The sequence below is a fragment of the Phyllostomus hastatus genome, unplaced genomic scaffold, assembly GCF_019186645.2.
Source record: "Phyllostomus hastatus isolate PE091 unplaced genomic scaffold, TTU_PhHast_1.1 phas_contig_40, whole genome shotgun sequence".
NCBI lineage: Eukaryota > Metazoa > Chordata > Mammalia > Chiroptera > Phyllostomidae > Phyllostomus > Phyllostomus hastatus.
Genome location: NW_025333872.1, coordinates 94,324,372 through 94,345,918, shown reverse-complemented (window position 1 = coordinate 94,345,918; position 21,547 = coordinate 94,324,372). Strand labels below are relative to the sequence as shown.

Below are 21,547 nucleotides of genomic sequence, written 5' to 3'. Positions count from 1 at the left end.
CAGGAAGCAGAGGTTTACATCACAAAAACCCGGCACAACTATCTTCCCGCTTCACCGTAACTCTCACGTAATGACCATGGCGTGTTTCTGGACAGAAATATGTTCGTTTCCTCACAACAATGGCACTACACATTGAATCGGACAACAATAAACAAGTATGATAAAACAGCTACTACCAAGTAGCCAGCCCAAGACTCGGTAATATGAAGTTAATATAAAAATACTATACCCAGTCCCTGAACTTAAACTGTTCACAATCTGCCTGTGGAAGCAAATTCACAAGCATGAAATAATCAGAGGACAATCAAGAGCAGAAGTACGAGACTCTGCGTGGGCTTGAACAGTAAGACCTCATGGAGTCAAACCGGCAGCAGAAACGCATTTAGTCTGAAAACCAGGGGTACTGAGTCCCCATACCACCTGTGACTGCTGGGGGCACGGGAAGGAGGAACAGGCGTGTCTGTGGGAAATGAAGGCACTGCTATCCCCATGCTCAACACAAGGAGCCCGAGGCCCACACGTTGGGCATTAACTAAGTGGCTGAACACCATGGTCTCAGTTTGCTGTTCACTTGTAAACTAAACGAACTGACCTACATCAATGGTGTTCCAACTGGTCCCGGCAAAGCACCCGAGTTTTCTGGCAGTGACTCAGAGCCCTAAAGAGGGCAGGTCCTGGGCCAGGTGCAGAAATCCTCCGGTCAACAGCCCAGTACCCATTTCCCCATAGAATGCTGTGCTAGTACAACCCAGCACCGAGATCAGTGCCTAGTACCTAATGAATGATGGGTAAAAACGAGAGGAACTAACGGATGAGTGGATGGGACAAATGGCACATAACAACGGACTTGAAGGTGACTCTCATTTCCTTAGTAATTTTTTTTTTTTTACCTTGCTCACATTTCTCATGACCCGTGGGTCGTGGGGGGCTTTGTTCCAGCAGGAATCCGTGTTTGCTTCTGCTGAGCCCCTGGGTGCCTCCAGCCCAGAAGCATCAAGACGAGCCCCTCAGCTGGCGGTTTTCTAGACCACACAGGTAGCATAAACTCAAATCCCAAACCCAAGAGGTTCGAGAGACTTTTTATTTACAGCTAAGAGGCCTTCTCCCTTTGCTAAGGGACGTCCTCTCCTCAGCCCGACCCCAGCCCTTTAGGGAGTCCAGATGAAACTCCGTTCCCTGAAATCCAGGTCCCTGGTACCAGCGGAGAACCCTTAGTATTGCGTCTTTCTCTCCCTCTCCCTCTCTACCACTCTCAGGAATGCTCACTCCTCTTGTTCTTTTTTCACCACTTGGTGGGTACCTTTCTCTCTTTTTTTAATCCATTTTAGAGAGAGAAGGGACAGAAGGAAGGGACAGAGAGAGAAACATCGATTTGTTGTTCCACTTATTTATGCATTCACTGATTCTTGTATGTGCCCTAACCAGGTTTCAAACCTGCAACTTTGACATACTGGAAGGATGCTCTAACCAACTGAGTTACCCAGCCAGTGCCCCACTTGGTGGGTTTCTCATTTTCTTGCAATAAACGTGAACAAAGGATGTTTGTTTTATCTTCTCCAATATTTCTGTTGGAAGTGGTTATAGCCGGAGGGGTCCAAAATATCTGGTAAGCTCCGTTTCCGGGAGGGCTCCACACTCCATCACCTACCACCTTCAGATGTGGATTCAGAAATCATCCCAAAGGTGAGCGAGAGCTGAAACCAGGTAAGGAATCAAAGCAGGGGATGCTCAGAGCAGGTGAGGGGAGAAGCAGCAGCCAACATGAGAGCCAGGCCCGGCCAGGCCTGGCTGGAGAGAAAGACAGTCTTGAGGAATGTGGCAAGGAAAAACCTGTAGGAGCAGAAGAAAGGGCAGAAGCTTATTTTATAATGATAAGGTAACCAATCTGAACTTCAGGAATTAGTTCTGAAGGATAACTGGAAGATTAAAGAACATAATGCTTACTTTTATTGGTGCTTCTATGGGTTAAAAACAGTTTAGGAATAGAGTACTATCATTTGTGTAATATAACTTAGCAAAAAGATCATGACAAGCACACGGATTCAAAGTGCCATCAAATTCAAGTAAGAGATACGGCACAGGACACTGCATGTACAGGAAATGAGATGAATGAAGTGGATGTTCCATTATTGGAGACAAATTATCGGTTGTGCTGTGCTACAATGAAACCCTAAGATTCAGAGCACAAGCCCAGTCTTGTCCAATTCTGTATCACAGAGCTACTCTCCACAGGAATTTGGTTACATGTACAGATCAGGAAATAAGTGGACCATCACCAAGGGCTTGGAAATGATTATTCTAATTCAATTATTATTGAATGCAACCAGGCATAAGGCTTCAAGATTTTTTTTTAATTACTTCCTTTCATTGTAACAATAACCATATGGAGGAAAGGGTTACAAAGTAGCAAAATGAAGCTCAAAGAAGCTGGATTAGGACCCGCCACACCACTCACAGTCCCCTAGCACTCACGGATGCACACCTCTGTAGGTTTTCACGTGCCAACATCATGTCTTGCATCTCAAAACTGAGACAGGATGGCCATGACACGGGTTCGTCCCCCACGGGGGTCCAGATGCCCCCTTCCGCTGGCTGTTGCTACAGCACCACTCACCAGAGTGAGAAGGGGCGGGAGGATCCAGTTGATCCGCAGTCCCGTCAAGCAGTCGCACAAACAAAACGTGAGAAAAGGAACTGCAGAGTTTAAATCTCCACTGTGCTCCTGTCTGACCAATGGGGTAACCCTTCTTTCCAGAAAACTGCCAATAAAAGACACTGGGCAGCAGGAAAAAGGATAACGATCCAAATCTTCCCTTAAACCACATTTCAATTAAGTGCGATCATCACAGCTGGAGCTAATGAACATGAGACTTGGTTTCAGGCAATGATTTATTCGGCCCAGGTCCTCAGAAGGGATTCAGTCATTATCAAAAGCTTAGCTTTTCAGAGAAACAAATCAATTGTTTCCTTCAAGTTTTTATACTACCACAGCAAGGTCTTAAATAAAATAGTATTTGTATTCCTAAATTTAGAGACATTCAGTATGGCACAGGACTAAACAAGAAAGAAAAATCAACAGGAATTAGTGGTTAAAGAGGTTGTAGTGTCAATAAGCATTAAACTTAAAGCAAATACTTAATGAATAATGAATATGTCCTATTGTTTTAATCAAGCTATTAAAAACATGACTTTCCCCAGAAAGAATTTAAAGCTCTTTATAAAAAGTGCATACAAAATAAAGTAACATTATCATCTTATAAAAAGTCAAGAAAGACAGCAAACATGTTAACACTAAGCACACAAACCCTGGCCTTCAGTATGCTTGCAATCAAGGTGAAAGGAGACTCAGAATGCCTTATAGAGATCTTATTATCAGAAATTAGGAAGCTGTCTAGTTACCCAGAAAAGCATTTTCCCTATTACTAAATGCTGAAAAAAACTTCAACACTGCGGCATACCGCAGAGGGCCGCCGGGTGATGGAAAGGATAACATCTATGACAATCTCACACGAATGTGCAACAGGACTTAGTTTTTTCCTGTGACTAATGTGAATAAAACTTAGTATTAAAGGGTCATTCAGTAAAAATAGTTTTTCGAAGGCTAGGGTAATAATAAGGTGGTCCAAAATGTGCTACGCATCAAATAGACAGAAAAGTGTCCTTCCTACTCCTCCTAAAAAGCATGGCTCCCAATCAGAATGGTTAACAAACGAGATAAGGGCCCTACAGTGTGCTCTTGGTCTCCCAACCACCTTCTGTTTGCCTGTGAAACGCTGCCATGTGTCCCTGCCATCCCTGTGGAGTGACAGAAGGGTAAACACCAGCATGGGAAAGAAGACCTCACTACTTAGGCTGGTTCTGTAAATACGGAAATTAAGGCAGGGACTTCAGCTTAGGAGTTCAAAGTCTGAGTTACCTCTTTCAGATACCAGTAAAATGCATGGAAACAAATGAGATTGTTTCTTACTCCTTTTACCTTTTTTTTTTTACCTTAAAAACATCCATTCTGTTTAATTTTCATGATACATATTTTGGAAAGAGCCTGAATTTATTTTTTTTTTCGTGGAGATGACAGCTGTAACTAGGTGAGACGGAACTGACAGGACCCTTCGCCCTTGAAAACAGTGGTCAGTGGAAGGGCGGGCTGGGCCCTGAAAAAGTACACCCAGTCAACACGGCAAGAGCAACCAGGAGGTCTGCATTCGAATCCTGGCCCTGCCTTTTCGGAGCTGTGCCTCCTCTGGAACTGTAGGTTCACCAATGAGGGACAATAACGACATTGTCCCTCCACAAGAATATTCCGAGAATCAGCTGAGACAATGGGTGTAAAACATGTAAGTCACCGGGCCTGGCATATAGGGCACACAATAAATATTAACTGTTGTTAATTAGCTCTTAGGATGTGAACAACAAGTTCTCCCTGTATTTAGAACCCCGGTGTACATGCAAGGCAACTGCAGACGGCCGAGTCTCAGCCCCAGCTCCCCAGAGGTCAAAAGGTGGCGATTCCACACACAGCAGACAGGGGGTATGCTCTGAGGTAGGGGAAAGCTCCATAAAGTGTCTCGCACTTCATTTAACCTGGGTAGTACAGGCTCTTCTCCTTCTGATATTTGTCACGGAAGTTGTTTCTAACATTCCAGAACAAGCAGCGTGTTCAACGATGTAAACACTGAGACCACACGTGGTTACTTTCTGGCACCAGCCCTCCCAGCCCGGTGCGTTTCAGGGGAGCGCAGCCCGCCGCCGAGGAGCGCCCAGAGCAGGACGAGCAGCGCCCAGAGCAGGACAGGGACAAAGGCCCCTGGGGAGACGGCCTGCAAAGGAAGGTCTTCGCGACGTCCAGCATCTGCTCTCCCTCGTGCCACTCTGAGAATCGGCAGCGAGGAGGGCAGGATGCAGGCAAGCAGGTAGCAGGCGAGGCCATATAGGCCGGTGAGGCTGAGGACGCCGGGGGGGCCCACGACAGCGCCGGCCCCGGGGTCCACGGCCACCTTGCTGGCGAGCGGGGCCCTCCCTGGAGGGCCATGCCAGCGGCCACCGCACAGGCCGGGGTTCGGCCTTAGCTCACTGGCGGAGCTGGGGGGCCACGGCAGAGCCACGCTGGGCACTCCCTTGGACGGTGAGGGGCCGATTCCCACGGCACCATCCGGCTCTAGAAACTGCTCTCCTGCTTTTTGAATATATCCTTTCCAGAACATTCTGGAGCTGAGGCGGCTCATCCTGGCCCCGCGTGATAACCCATTTCCCTCCCCGTCACTTCCTTGAGCACTGGGAACACAAAGGGTTCCAGGGGGCTGTTTTTCTCAGATTCAGCATGCTGCTGCTGTTTCTTTTCAAATAAAATATTTAAAAAATAAAAGCCAACCACTTACCCGTGTATCCGTCTGTTCATTCCCTGAACAAACACGGAGTGCCCTACGTCTGGGCTCTGCACTAAACAGTGGAGAAACTGCGGATAAAATACACCCTTGACTCTCTCATCCAGATGACAAACGACAGTCTCTCTCTCCAAACTTAAACAGTTAAAATGTGCGCTTCACGGTAGCAGTGCACCTTTCAAACACCGTTAGAATGTACGACGGTCTCCTGCTAACCCGAAGACGGCTCAGGGCCTCACACACAGAATCACACCTTCAGTTCACTACGGCCACCTTCCTGCGCACAGTGGGCTTTGGGCTCTGTCCTCGCGGCCAGAGCCTGTGCCAGCGGTTTCCGCAGGGACCCGGGCACAAAGCGCGCCGTGCCAGGGGGGGTCAAGGTGTGCAGGGGCTCCTCCTGACCACGGCCTTCTCCCTGGGCACAGAGGGAGAGTCTTTGATTCCACGCAAGAATCTCTATAAGAAGCTGATTTTCATAATGAAAATAAAATCTATATACAGGGAGCCACTTATTCCAAAAAGCTAAGAAAATGAATTCCTGGTGAAGAAAAATGAAGATGCTTTTAAATAACCAGAAAAAAATAAGGTAATAAATGGCCAGTGGAAAGTATCAAAAATTAAAAGGCTACCACCTCCCGAAAATAGATACAATGGCATAAAAGCATAGTACCGTGGACTTGGCATGCCTTCAATTACTCACTTTGTAACACACAAAGTTTCCTTTCTTTAAACGCACTCCTATTACAATAGGCTTGCCACCACAAGACTGATGTCGCACTATAGTCCTAATTGAAGTTCACACCAAGGCCTACCTCTCAACAACAAACACTCAAGTTGCTAAATAAAGGGAAATGAAGGAACATATGAGAAAAGCACGCCATTTGCTCAGTGGCTAAACTGTCCATTTTGACTCCCCCGTCCCTGAGGAAGCCTAACCCTCACTCACATCTTCCATGACGCACCTCCCTTCTGCCCCACAGGTAACGCCTCACGTTCGGCCCGGGCACACAGAAGCGCCACCTAACCCCACAGCACCACCGTCTGCCACGACAGGCCTACGGTCCAGGGGATGACTTTCTAGGTACAGAGAGGGTCATAGGCTAAACTCCAAGCCAAGCAAGTATCAAGTGCTCACCGCCGTCTGCTGCGTTTTAGAGCCTTCTGGGCGAGGATGAGTAAGTCTGTCGCCTGTCTCAGCAGGGTCACAGGGGGACCCGCACCGCTCTGGAGGTGACGAGGGAAGACAGGCCAAGGACAATGTCACAGTTGTGCTAGTGTCAAGTGGCTGGGCAGGGAGAGGTCAAGTCTCCGTTCTTCTTTGTTATCATAATCATCTGAAATTAAATACTGATGAAGTCACCTGAAACTAATTCTTTTTGCACCGTTTAAGACGCGTGTGTTAAATACGTTCCTCATGGATGTGAACAGAATAGCATGTGCGTAAGCCGGGAAGGATTTACTGAGCCCATCAGAATCAATTCTGTTATTTCATTCCATGACAGTGAGATCAGAATGTAACGGAGAAGGGAAAAGAGCACATCTTTCTACCATAGCTGGGCTAAATCACGTTTATATGTGAGTTCACAGTATCTTTAAAAAGTTTCAGCTAGATGGTAGAAAACATGGATTCTGAACCACTATTAATTGTTCTACATTATCAAAAACCATGCCCAGTGTGCCGCCCCCACCCCCGCCCCGTCTGCCGAAAGGAAAGCTACCCCCGCCCACACGGCTCCCTAACACAGGGACCGCGGCCCCTCCCTTCACCAGTCCTGACGCGGTGCCCTCCACGAGTGTGTGTTCACTGAGTGTTTAAAAGAGGCGTTGGGGGTCTGAATAATAAGTAAATAAATAATCAGGTCCAAATAAATACTTCCTGGCATCTATTAAAAACAAAATAAAGTAACAAAACAGGTAAAATGATCAAGAAGAAAAAATTCTTACTGTCAGAGCAATGTTCTTCTAAACCAATGATACAAAGTTTTTTCAAATGAAGTCAGGCAAAAAAATGTTATCAATGTAAAATGCTAGGGAAGAACTAAGCATATGTCTTTAAAATTAACTGTTTCAATCAATTCAATCAACAGAAGCATAAACACTATCTTTTACTTCCAATAATAAACACATCCTTTGGAAAAATGCTGGATCATTTTACATTTAAAGCAAGGGGCAAAAAAAAAATCACAATATTTTATTCCACGTGCTCCCTCTAGATGCTCTACGATGTACCACCACACCAGCACCGCGGAGGGGAAGGCCCAGCGCTGGATCTGGCTGTTTCTCCGTGAAGCCGCAGTGTCGGCGCAGCTCCCTGCCCTGCACACTAAGACTGGACACCTTGCAGCGTCTCACAGGAGCTGTGCTGGGAAAACAGACCCTGCTCTTCCCCCACTACTTCACCTAAAGCAAGTACAGTGCAGCCCACTTGAGTGACAATCAACAGACTTTGAGATCCCTTCAAGCTCTGTCACTCCACACCTAGGATAATGCACTTAGCACAAGACCAGGGAGCCCACACCTGCCTCTGCCTCTTGCGGAGAAGGCCCAACACACACTAGGGCCCAAGGATCAGAGGGTGTGGGGAGCTCCAGGAGGCAGAGAAGGGGGGAGCTCTGAAAGGATGGTCTCCGAGTGAAGAAAGCAGAGCTGGAGGTGTCCCAGAAAAGCCACAGAGATTACTGCTGCCAGAAAAAAAAGGGACATTTCTGGTACCCACACACCTGGGACGACTGCAGAAAGCCGTGGATCGTTTCGGACACCAGCTTTGCTGAAGCAAACTCTCCGCAGCCTGAGAACCATCTGAGGAGTGCTGGCACCACATCTGAACCCAAGGTGCAGAGCAGCGACAGTTCCCACACGAATGCCGAAAGTTATTCTCTAGGCCACCAGGAAGTCAGAATCACCAAACCCAGTGTGACGCCCAAGTAAGTTCCTACACAGTCCACAGGGAGCTCTCCCACAGCGGGAGAAGCAGCAGAGGAAGAGGCGGTTCTTGCGTCCATGGCCAAGGATCCCCACTCCGGTGGCCCGAGTACAAACTTCCCTGATTAATCCACGCACTAACGCACTACACGGTTAACGTCTGTTTGTTCATAACCGTGACTAAATGATTCTAAAGAGGTAATGTCATGAGCATTATCACCTCTACACAGGCCAGTCCATAAAGCCATTCTAACCCACACTGGGAATCGAACCAGCAACTCTTTGGTTTGCAGGCTGGCAGTCAATCCACTAAGCCACACCAGGCAGGGCCAGTTACTCCAAATTTTAAAACAAAGACTGCTGTGGGAAGGGGATCCTATGGTCTGAGTGTTGCAAGTTGGGCCCATCTGTATGGATTTACTGTTACCTGTCTAAACTGTGAGCTTAGGACCACTGAACAATTGAAGCAGTCATTAATCAGGGTCATGTTTATCCTCCTATTGTCAACTGAGAACATGTGGTTTTTGTTGCTTTAGAAGAGAGGTCTCCCTAGTTCATTACAGCTTTCACTCCGGCTCAGTGAGAGATAATGAGCTCCAATCTGGACGGTTTGTGGGAACAGCTCCTCCCTCATCTCATAGCGGGGGTCCTCCCTCATCCAGTGCTTTCCCAGAATGACAATTCTCTGGGACTCACAGAGACCTAAATAAGCTAATAATTTATTGTCCTCCAAGCAGAACTACAAACAAGATCTTAATTAATCTGCTAACAGTTACTGCCTGTTTACTAAAATTAGCCCAAATTCCATCTTTTTGCTCAGTATAGAACTTCTCATGAGGCACATTCTCGGACCTCATCCTGAGCGAATGGGTCACTGAAAAAAGTAAAAGAACTTGCCATTAAGGAATCCCTAGGGACAGTGACAGAGCCACAGACGGATAGGGCAGGCATGGAGGAGGAGCCAGAGAAAGTCGTGACTGACCGTCCAGGTGTCTTGACTTGGTGTTTAATTTGTAAATCGGAGGCAAGAGATGCAAAGTCGGTGAGTCAGACTGGGGCCTTAAAGCCACCCGGCCCGCAGCCTCTCGCAAGCAGGGACCGGCCGACACCGTCAGGCACAGCCCCTCATTGTGGGCGCGCACTTCCCTGCCCGGCTCCCCCCCACGGGCCACAGAAACCCCAGCATCGCCATGGCGGTGGCAGCGGTGGTCTCATAAAGTTTGGGTTCTGTGGTGCATGAGGAAGAGGGTAAGTTTAAGAGTGAAGTAACTAAAATCACAGATGTAAAAGCCCCAGGACTCCTGCAGTCTGGGTCCCAGCAGTGGCAGAACTAGCCCAGCATTCCACTGCGTAGTGGGCGGCTGTGTTCCAGTCCAGATTCAGCTCCTTGGGAACTCAAAACACATTTTCCAACTGGAAAACGTCAGGTTCGTAATGCAGCCTAAAACTGAACCTGTGTTTTGTTTCTTTCAACAAGTATCTGTGGAGCTCTAGCTCATGGGGAGCTTACAATCAAGGGGGGGACGGCAGCCAAGGGAAGAGGCGTAAACAATAAAGGCACTGCCACTGGCGGTGAGTGCTGTGCGGAGAAGAGAGAAGCCTGCAAGGGATGCCGAGGGAGGGCCCTCTGAGAAAGGGCCACAGTGGAGGCCAAAGCAGCAGCGTGGCGAGCTGGGGTGGGGGGTCTCCCAGTGGGGAACGGCTGTGTCGGAGCTAAGACGCAGGAAAGACTTTGGGGGGACAGTGGAAAACAAGGGCATAAGATAAAGTGCAGGGTGGGGGACCTTGTTGATCACGGAAAGGAGCTTCTGTTGAATTCTGAGCGCAGTGGGAAGCCACTCAACAGTTTTACGCAGTGGACTGGCACGTTCTCATTTCGTTTCAGGACCAGCGTTGCTGACACGCAGGAGAGACCTGCAAGGGGATGGTGCGCGCGCAGAGCAGAACAGGGAGAAGGCTGCCACTGCCACCGAGGAGCCCCGGGGCAAGGCAGCGGGGCCTGAACGGAGATGCCCACCAGACGGCCAGCCGGAGAAGACAGCGGCCTTGCCTGGAGGCGCGTCTCGGAGTTAGCACCAGACTTTCCAGCGAACCAGACGTGGGACAGGGAACAGTGGAAGAGCCCCCTTGGCTGTGAAATGGGGGTCGACACAGTAAAATCCAGTGCTGGCACAACGCACATGCTCTGCCTCTGTGGCACCGTGCCCCCAGCTCTGGCCGCCACTTGCCAGCCGAGGACCCTGTGTACCGTGTGAAGTGGGTGAATCAGCATTCCGGTTGCTGGTGTGATCTGTCAGTCTGGGGTAATAACAGTATCTACACCTCGTGGATTTGTGAGGGCTCAAAAGAGTCAGTATTTATAACAAGCCTAATAAAACGGTGCCTGGTATGTACTAGGAGCTATATGATCTATTCTTATTACTATTACTATCATCATCTGTCTCACAGCACTACAGATTGAGTTAATTTATGTAATGCCTGTTAAGGAGGTGTCTGGGACATAAAAAACTCTCAACAAATGTCAGCTCTTACTGCTATCACCATGAACGACTGCCAGTTAGTTGGTGGCGGTGAGGTGAAGAACTGGATAGGGGAGGGGATTCCATGGGCCTACGGAAGCAGGTCCATTGGAAAGATTAAGTTTGCATTGTCCGTGAAACAGCCAAATGCCAAGGTCAGGCAAGAAGCTGGACACAAGAACCTGAACCTCAGAAGAGAAGTCGGGACTAGAGTTAGTAACTTAAGGGCCACCCACATGAAGGTGGGCTCACTACAGGAACCAGAGTCGGAGAGAGGACGAAGACGGAGGAGAGGGCCTGGTGGTGAGCCCTGCGGGACCCCGACATTCCAGGCCAGAGCAAGGTGGAGAGGAGCCGGCAGAGAGACAGAGAAAGAAGAGTCCAGCCAGGAAGAAAGCCAACAGGAAGCGAAGCCCTCACAGCCAAGCAAAGAGAGGGTCTGCGAAGAGGTCAAGACGGATGAAGACCCTGAATGTGGCTCCTTGGAGGTTCCTGGTGATCTTGACGGACGCCTTTTTAGCACCTTACATATTCCTTCCAACTCGACCTACCGTTCGTCAGCAACACTGTCTGTAAAAGAAAACGAGTTCCAAGGGCCAAGGGCAGCAACGTGCGGTGGGACAAACTCTGACCTTGGAGCCAAGAGACTGAAGTTCATGTTGCAGTGAGGTCTTGGCTAAGTCCCTCAACAGCAAGGGCGCCCATTCTCCCCACAGGTAAAATGACACAGTTTGACCAGACTCTCACACACAGGTCCTGAGTTCCCTACGTGTCTAAAGCCCACTAACCAAAGTCCATAAGCTATTTTTCAATATTTAAAACATGTGCTGTCGAGTCTCGGCCTGCTGGCTGAGATGAAGTATAAAACAAGTACTGAGAACTACGCCTCTACTACCTAAGATCAAGTTACACAAACTGGCGCGTTTCTTTGTCCTCGGCTGAAATCACACCTGAGTGTGGCAACACCTGTAAACCCGGGAAGCAGCAGTGGTGAAGAAGGGGGACCCTGGACCTAAGGGCCTGACTTCGGATCCTGGCTGCACCATTTACTCCTCGCTGCACGACTAGGACCTATGCTTCTTAACGGCTCAAGGTCTCCGCTTCCCCACCGGTAAAACTGGGATTATGACAGCACCATCTCATACAGCAGCTGGGGGCTTTTAAATGAATTGTAAGATCTTAGCAGGAGCTCCCTGCTGGCCTTCCCCCTCCCTCTTGAATGCTCTTTCTGTCTCCCCGGTGGCAACTCCCGGCCTGACCTGGAGTGCTAGGGTCCCCCAGAGCGCACGACCAGATCCTCTTCTCCCCCAGCCCCACCCTCCCTCTCACTGAGCTCAACGGGACGCACATGTAAGTACAAGTGACCCTTGAACAACACAGGTTTGAACTATGATGGTCCACTTACATGTGGACCTTTTCCAGTAAGTAAATATACAGTCAGCTCTCAGTATCTGTGGGTGTGGCATCTGTGGATTCAACTACAGACAGAAAAAGATGCACTGTTTTCAGCCTGTAGTGGGTTGGCTCTGAATGTGAGGGGCCGGCTGCAGGGTTTCGGGGAAGCCAAAAGCTATACACGGATTTTCGACCGCGCAGGGGGCAGGGTTGCTACCCCTAACCCCCTCATCGTACCAGGGTCAAAGCACAGAACAAACATGAGCTACTCATACCATGACCTGACACTGAACACAACTTCTTAGCTATTCTAAGACCCCAGTCATTTCTGAGGCAAAAAGAGAAAATCATAAAAACAAGAATATGATGGTGAAGTGTTGGTGACCCCCAGTAACCCCTAACGCAAAAGGTGTTCTTCTGGATTCCTGAAGCACACGGGCCACCCTCATCACATGCAACTGATCGCCAGACGGTTTCCCGCGCTGAGGGCAGCACCCACCTGCGACTTACGGACTGACAGCCTATCAACAGCTGTAGAATTAATCCCTTGGCCCTTTCCCCTGTTACTTCTGAATTCCACTCCTCAATTTCTAACTTAGAAATAAAGGTTCTAAATTGTCTTCTGCAAATACTTTTCAAGTCTCTGCGGCCCAATGAACCCTTCCGATGACCGGCCCCACCACCCCTGCCCCCGGCCCTCCCTGCACACTCTCCTCGGCTCACGGGAAGCGCTCAGCGGCCGGTTCTCAGACGCAGCCTTCCAACAAGTTTCCAAACACAGGGCCATTTTCACTGTTTCTAACTTTAAAGTCCAAACTTTTCAGAATGTTTTTTTTTCACACTTTAGAAGAATAGTTATACCTGAATGAGAGCTACTCTTTCAAAATTTCTAGAGAAAAAAAAACACTGATCTACGAGAGACAAAGCATGTGAGTTAAACATTTCCCTGCCCTTCCTCTTCTGTGACTTGTGACACGACCCTGAGGAAGCCGGACCTGAACAGCCATCCACCTGATAAAGACTCAAATGCCTCCTCGATACCACATGATAAGCAACAATTAATAACAAAAGAAACAAAATGGGAAAGCGCAGAGACGGCCAAAAAAGCTGTGTGTCCTAAGAAGACCCATCACAGATTGCATTTACAATCAGCTGGTAAACACACACAGAGAAACTGAGATGAGAAGTGAGGGCGGCCTCAGAAGACGCCACCGTGAAGCCGGAGGGCGGCCGGCGGAGACCAGCGCTAATTCAGACACGTCGTCAGCCAAGGGTCCGCACTTCCAGGGAGAAGTATGCAAGCTTAAGAAGGGTGGGGTTTTTTTCAAAGGCAAGCAGCAAATCAATAGATGATGATGTGCGTTCATTTTAGCTGCAAGAATACGAAGTGAACCCCACAAGGAGAAAAGCGGCCAAGGGGCACTCAAGGGAGAAGTGTTCGCTGAGGGCCGGGCAGCAGCCGCCCGGAGGAGCTCCCTGCGCTGGCAGGAGGAGACCGGGGGTGGGGGGGGCCCAGCCCTACTCCAACGCCAGCCACCGGGTAAACACGGTAGCCGTCAGCCAGCAGAGCGCTCGCTCTGGGGCAGAGCTGACAGATTCTTGACCGAACGACTGATTCCTGGCAACAAAAAGCCAGTGCAGGATCTTAAGAAGATGGTGTTAATAGCAAAGAAAGAGAAAAGAAGAACAAAGAAGAGTCCAAACTTGGGCCAAAGAAAGGAGAATTTACTGGCGTGAACGATACTGAAAAGAGTACCAAAATAATGATACGGAGGCAGCCCAAGTGTTCATCAACAGGTGACGGAATAAGCAAAATGCTGCATCTCCATAAAGGGGAATATTATTCAGCCTTCAGAAGCGTGCACAAAAAGGGGCTCTGTAACCAATGTAACCAAAAGCAACCTCACAGGTTGCTCCGATCACGTGTTCTTACCCGGGCAGGTCATGGCGGGAGCCAGTACTCAGGCCCGAAACCTCCCTAGCACACATCTCTTTGCCTGAAGCAGGCCCCGTCCACTGTTGCTGCGCATCCAGGTCAACACACCTCTGAAACGCCTTTTTCTGACCCCCAGGGAGCAGAAGCACGACCACCCTCGGGAAAGCACATAACCTTGTTGGCAATCCTGTAATACACAATCCCTGCCTTGCTTTCTCCCACTTTCGTGTAATCTTCCTCACATTCCCCCTATAATTCCAAATACCTAACAGAAGCTGCACACTGTCATTATGGGCAGGATTTTTCTAACTCTGTTGAGATCTTAATTCCAGGTGTGTCTTCTGTTTGGTGCAAATAACTCTTACTGTACATTTTCTACAGATTTGGACATTCTTACATCAACAGAAGGACATTCTGACATATGGTACAACATGGATGAACCTCGAGGGCATTGTGCTGAGCGAAATAAGCGTCAGAAAAAAAAATACTGTGTGATTCTACAGAAGTGAGATACTTTTGAGTAGTCAAAATCATAGACACGGCCCTGACTGGTGTGGCTCAGTGGGTTGGGTGTGATTTCACAAACCAAAAGGTCGCTGGTTCAATCCCCGGTCAGGGCACATGACTAGATTGCAGGCCAGGTCCCCAGTTGAGGGCACGTGAGGTAACAGATCGATGTTTCTCTCTCACATCAACGCTTCCCTCCCCCTCTTTCTCCCTTCCATCCCCTCTCTCTAAAAATAAATAAAATATTTTAAAAAATCAGAGAGACAGAAATTATAATGGTGATTGACAGAAGCATGGCAGTGTATTGTTTAATGAGTACAGACTTCAGTTTTATAAAATAAAAAATATTTTTTTAACTATCCCAATAATAAAGACTTAATTATAATCGAAGATAGAGTTAAACCAAGGTTCTACAGAAACAGTAAAAGGCCCACATCTGGATGGCAATTTCAAGGAGGAATAAGTAAAATTCTACTGCCTAAATAAGAAAAAAGTCTTAATGCTACAGATTAGAATGACCATATTCAATAGATACCAATGCTCTACATATGTGGCACTTGCTATCTTACATCCTAATAGTTAGCTTACTTAAAGACCCAGACTATGTTTTCTGCACCTGTCTGTCTGTCTACAAACACACACACACACACGCGCGCAGAATGGGCTTCGGGAATACACAGTAAAGGGAACCAACCCTTCAGGACCAAGAAGGCCGTCCAGGGGCGGCAGCGGCTACCTGCTCACTCAGCTCCAGAGTCAGACTGCAGCCGTGTGTAGCCTGGGCCACGCTCCCGAACTGGGTGACCTTCCCGTACCTCAGTTTCCTAGAAAACAGGACTGTTGGGAAGACTAAATAAAAGTATACCGAGCACCTTAATTACCTTCCTGCCACATAGTTACAATTGCTCGATAAATGTTAGACATCGCTACTGTAATTTCGCTTATACTCTACCCATTGGGCAATTTTAAAAATCGGGAATCAAGTAAATTACTAAAATGACATGTGAAAGCCCCGGCAGGGCAGCTCAGCTGGTGAGGGTGTTATCCAGATACACACACCAAGACGGTGCACTCGATCCCCAGCTAGCACAAACACAGCAATCACCATTCATTCTCTCTCTGCCTTCCCTCACTCCCCCATACTCCCTCCCTTCCTCTGTCCTCTAAATCAGTGTACAAAAATAAAGTGAAATGAAATAAAAGGATATGTGAAAACAATTACCATTCACTCCAATTTCAATTTGAAAATTAAAATAGGACAAAGAATCACGGAGAAAAAAAGGTAAAACTGTATCTCTGATTAAAATGAAAGTCCACCAAAATCCTCACCAGTTGTTACTGAATGGCCTTAGTATGTTAATGAGCTGCTGGGGGAAAAGAGGCATAGAGCAAAACCTAATGATTTCTGATTACTAAGGGCCCACTTCTCGTCTTACTCCACATCCACGGCCTCCCTGTGGGATAGTAAAATCCCCAATTTACAAACGACTGAATCAAAGCTCAAAGTTTCAGTTCAGCTTATCAAAAAGCACCAGGCTACTAGTAACAGAGTTAACATTTGATATCTGACCCCAAGGCCCATACATTTTTCCACTAAAAACTGTGGTGCCAGGATTAACAGTTAATTTCCACTCCACGCCCATGTTGCTTTGGGATAGGAAGGGAAAGTTATATATACTTATTTGATGTGAATAAAGTGATTTATGAATCTAGGCCAACTCTGTTCTCATGGACTCCAGAATTCCTAGAGGAAGTAACAAGTAACCAAACCCAAATGTAATGTTAAAATGAAAGAACCATCAGTAAGAACAGCCTTCCCAATACTCTGGTCACTCAGTACTGAGGGTGTGGGTGACGTGCACACTCCAGTTCTAGTCCAGCTTTCCAAAAAGCCATTTGGCGATATTCAGAAAGTAATTAAAAACAACAGTGCCAAAGGCAGTCTGGCTAGGGTGAGAATTCATCAAAGATGTCCACCAATATGTTGTTCAATATCACTCTAGAAACTCCAGGAAGTACATCCTATGGAGGGGAGGGGGGAGTCACATAAAAGGAAAGAGGCAAAAATCATTATATTTACAAATAATATAACTTTCCATCAGGAAAACCCAACAGAATTGAATGAAATTAGCACTATTAAGAGAGTTCCATAAAATGGGAAAATACAGTACACAGAATAAATTCAAGATGATGAATGAGCCCTATGTTTACTACTCTCTTTCCCAAATTCCCATTAAAATGATCAAACAAATACAAAAGTACAAAAAGCAACCTGCAGAAAACAAAGACGGGCCTTGGACGGGCCCTTGAGGAGCTTCTAAAAGACACAGAGCAGATGGAGTGAGACCGACAGAAAAGTTCCGGGGAGCCTTAGTTCGGAAAGGCAAAGGCAGGCACACCTGTCAACTGCGGGGCTGAGGGCCACGGCCGTCCAGCCCGGGCTGGAGAGGAACAGGGCAGTTCGGCCTGGCGGGCCCACTTGTGCGCATCCATGGGCAGAGAGCGAAGCAACACTCCCGTTCACTCTGGACTGCCACAGCAACAAGCTGCCCGGCAGAGGGGCGAAATTCCCTACTGATCTTCAAGATCTCCTATCAGATGTCCAGGACCCGTACACGAGGCCTAACATACCAGCAGCAGAAGGGAGAGGGGGCAGGACCTCAACTGAGTACCCTCTTCTGGAACCCTCTCATGGCCTCCCCCTCCCTCGGTCTAACAACTGTCTAAAAAGCGTACAGCGTCTGCCTGTGATTATTCCGTATGAACCCGGACCAACTTCTCGTGTCACTCAGTTTGCTCAGGTTTCCTGTCTGCTGCGCTGCCGTGCCAAACTGGATGCAAGATCTTCGTGGGCGAGAGTCACACACGTATTTCACGCTAGCTCTGTATTCACGGACGTGCCAAGGATTCACATCGATGAGAACAGGAACAGAGATAGCAATCCTTCCCCAGAATGACCACTAGGTCTTGTGAAAATTACAGTTTCGGCATTGCCCATGTTTCGTTCTTGTTTCATACATGCTCACATATGTATAATCTGTTATCAGCCCACAGACTCTCCTTGAATGTGGCTTTGAGATCAGTCCAACTACTGGACCGTCAATCATTTCCGACAACATACACATTGCACTGGGCTCTCACTGAAGCAGCACTAGCACTCTGACGGGTGACACAAGAATTCTTCAGCTGGCACTTCCTCACTAAATTAAAGCATTTTGTTTATTTCTAAGGCATTTTATTACACACACCTATATTCTCTTCATCCGAAAATTCAACCTAAACTCTAAGTAAATAGCAAACAAAACTGAACGTCAGTATTTGTATAACCCATTCAAAAGAAGGACAAAAAAGTAGTACGACTGTCTATTGTATCTTTATTTTAATAGCCCAAAATTAGAAGCAACCCAAATATTCAATACTAATCAAACACCGATGTATATTATGATTTATCTGCTTGAGGAAATTATACAGTCTTCCAAAAAGTATGAGCATCCAAGTGTCCATCGACATAAATGGATAAATAAAATGTGGTACATAAATACAGTGGAATATTATTTAGCCTTAAAAAGAAAAAAAATTCTGGTATGTGCTATAACATGTGCTAAACTTAAAGACATCATACGAAATGAAATAAGTCAAACACCAAAGGGCAAATACTGAGTGACTTCACTTATATATGAGGTCCCAGAGTAGTCAAATGCAGAGACGCAAAGTAGAAGGGTGGTTGCCAAGAGCTGGATTTGGGGTGGGGGTGGACTGAAATGGGAAATTATTATTTAAGGGGTCCACATTTCCAGTCTGGGAAGACAACAAAAGCTCTGGAGATGGGGGGTGGTGATGTTTTGCACAACAACGTGAGTGTTCTTAATGACACTGGAACTGTGTACACTTTAAAATGGTTAAAATTGTAAACTTTGTTATATGTATTTTATTACTATAAAAAATATAATTATGAAGACCATATAGAAACATAAAAAATTCATATGCTATGTTAAATTTAAAAAGCATACAGGTTTTATAATCTTGATTGTAACTATGAAAAACTGTATATGAGGAAAGAATTCAAAAGAATGCTTTACTTAAGTATTCTTTCTTAAGTATTTCTTAAGTAATTGTTTATTACTTAAGTAATAAAATTTCTTAAGTAAATAAAATCACTTAAGAAATTAAGTATTTCTTTACTTAAGTACTAAGTTCTAATAACGGTGGAAACTACAGGTGGATTTCCTCTATTTTACAAATGTACTGCAATATCTTGCTACTTTTTATGCTTAAATTTATAAGAAAATAAAAAATTGACGCCCTAAGTATAACACCAAAAGAGCAAAGCCAAGGTAACCACAAAGCTCCCTCACTTGTTACTACTTTCTCCATTCATACAATCCTCAATTTGGGCGCAATCCTAACCTAAAATCTGGTGGGGAGTTCTGGGTTCCCAGAAGATTCAACTTTAGTAAAAAATTAACAGTTTTCCTCTTATATTCATTTTCGAAATTTAAGAAGAAACTCACTTGAGCCAAAATTGTCTATCCACCGAACTTCCTTCTTAGTCATGGCTTTTAAGCTACCTCAACTCTCTTGTGGGAGGGGCTGGGCTCTAAAGTAAATAAATGTATCATCACATAAAATGTCTTTTAAAAGGACTGGTGGATTGCCCTGGCTGGTATGGCTCAGTGGATTGAGTGCTGGCCTGCAAACCAAAGGGTCATTGGTTCGATTCCCAGTCAGGGAACATGCTTGGGTTGTGGGCCAGGTCTCCAGTAGGGGCACACGAGAGGCGACCACACAGGACTGGTGGATGAGGCGAGATGGAAAGCGAATCTGACCAGGCGCCGGAAGCTGGGCTCCGGGCAGCCCCGCGAGGTGATGGTGGGGAGACCTCAAACGGAGCACAGCTTCTCCGGCACCCAGTTTCCTGTCTGTAAACGGATGACTTTTTGCTCCAGCCCGTATCACCTTTATCAACAAACAGAGGTCAAAGGCAACATTTATAAAAAGGCTCTTAAAAGTGTAACAGTGCTTTATAAGCAAGCTAAAGGTAGTGCCCTGTCAAACTTACAAAATTAGATTTTTTCTGTGTTGTCACGAGGGACCACATGGAACCTTTTCTCTGTTTTTACACTGTTACTTCTGATGTCATTCTGAAGGCACCGGGACTCCCCCATCCTCAGAGCTTCCCGGCTCTGCCTTTTCAATGAGAAGCGTGGTTTGAGACAGCCCATTTAAGACACGACACTCCCGGGGCACCCCTCACGGCCTGGAGAACGAGGCCCATGGGAGAACGGAAAGGCCACGTGGGTTAAAGGGTCTGCCACAACCCGCACGCAGCACTCCCGACTCTCAACCCACAGCAGGGCTCTTTCTGCACTATTTTAGAATGCCACTTGGCTTTTGCGTCTTTCAAAGCAGTAACAAACGCTGCCTACCCTTCTGAAAGCAGGAAATTTAGTCGAGCGAGGGGCATGGGAGAGCCTTCCGGGGGTGCCTTCCGTCGCAGCAATGTTGCCTCAGATGCTCACCTGAGCCCCCTCAGCTCCAGTGACAAGCCATCCTCCCGTATAATCCACATGTTCTGGGGAGGAAACACAAGTCTGAGCTGCAATTTTAAATACATTCATAAATCAAATGGGTCCTCAACCACCTTTATGATACGTGCAAATAAAGCAGATGCTGCACGCCTGAAAAGACGCCAGGCCTATACGTAAAGGCCCGAACGGCACTGACAGCTGCAGTGACCAGACCACTCTTGGGTCACCGTGCACGCCCTGGCTGAAACTGCCCTGTCTCCTTGGACGGGTGCACACAGACTCCCAGCTCACACAGGGAGTTCCATCTTCGCTGAATCTCAGTCCACAGAGGGTTCTCAGGTTCATACGGGGCGGGGGGACCTGGGCACGCGGCCACACAACTGAAAGAGGAACCGCTCCTTTTCACTTCCTCAGAAGCCAGTGTGGTGTGTGGTCTGCCGATGACCTGGTGACCCGGACGGGGTGACGACAGCCAGGAAGGACCATCCGCTAGCACTTTCCGATCTGAGTGAGTGGGATGCGGGAGGGTTCAAATTCACCAAGTTCAACTGGTGGATTTTGGAGGAACATGTATAAAAGGGTTCCTTCTAATAACAGGAATCCCATGCATTTAAATAATTTAAGTAAAACTACATTTTTTTATACTTGAGGTTTTAGGAATGTATCCCCACATCAAGTTACTGTACTTAATAAAACTTTGGTGGAAATTTCTCTGAGTTCAAACAATGCTGATCTGAAAATAGGCTACCATTTATTTTATAAAAAAAAAGACTTAATTTTTTTTAAAAAGATTCCACAATCTGTTTAGCAGGTTCATCTCCTCCACCCACTTGGCAGCGGTGGTGGTAGTGTCGTGTTTGGTTTCATTTGGGGCTTCATTGTTTTGCTTTGGTCTCATTTCTAATGCAAAGCTTAGCTGCTTTCACAGCCTGGCAGCGCTTTCACGATTGTTGACCTCACACTTCCGTGAATGCGTAGCCCAGATGTCCTCACTGCTCCCAGGCTCCCCACACTTGCCACAGGAGTCACCCCTTTCTAAGACCACTCATCACTCCCCAGGATTCCAGAATTTTCTGGAACACAGAGCAGTGTCTCCCAAGACACTTGGGTCGTAACATTAAAAAGAGGGAGGGGGCATCGGCAGCCATGCCCGCCGCACGCACGGGTGGAGGAGTCGCAGAGACCTGCCTGTGCCGAGGGAAGCTGAGACCGGGAGAGAGGAATGAAGGAGCTTTCCAGGCCTGTCCATGCGGCACTCCAGTCCGCATTTCCCTGCCCAGCTTCCAGCAGACAGCCCGGAATCCTCCCAGTAAACGCCACCCCCACCTTTTTCTGGATGGGGGAGTTCAGCCAGCTCTT

At 47.3% G+C, this 21,547-nt stretch overlaps 1 protein-coding gene across 3 annotated transcripts in view; it reads right to left on the bottom strand.

Annotated features, from left to right (window-relative positions):
- The window catches only part of TULP4 (TUB like protein 4), a 179,702-nt gene that overhangs the window by 138,490 nt on the left and 19,665 nt on the right, over positions 1–21,547 (bottom strand). The window lies entirely within an intron of this gene.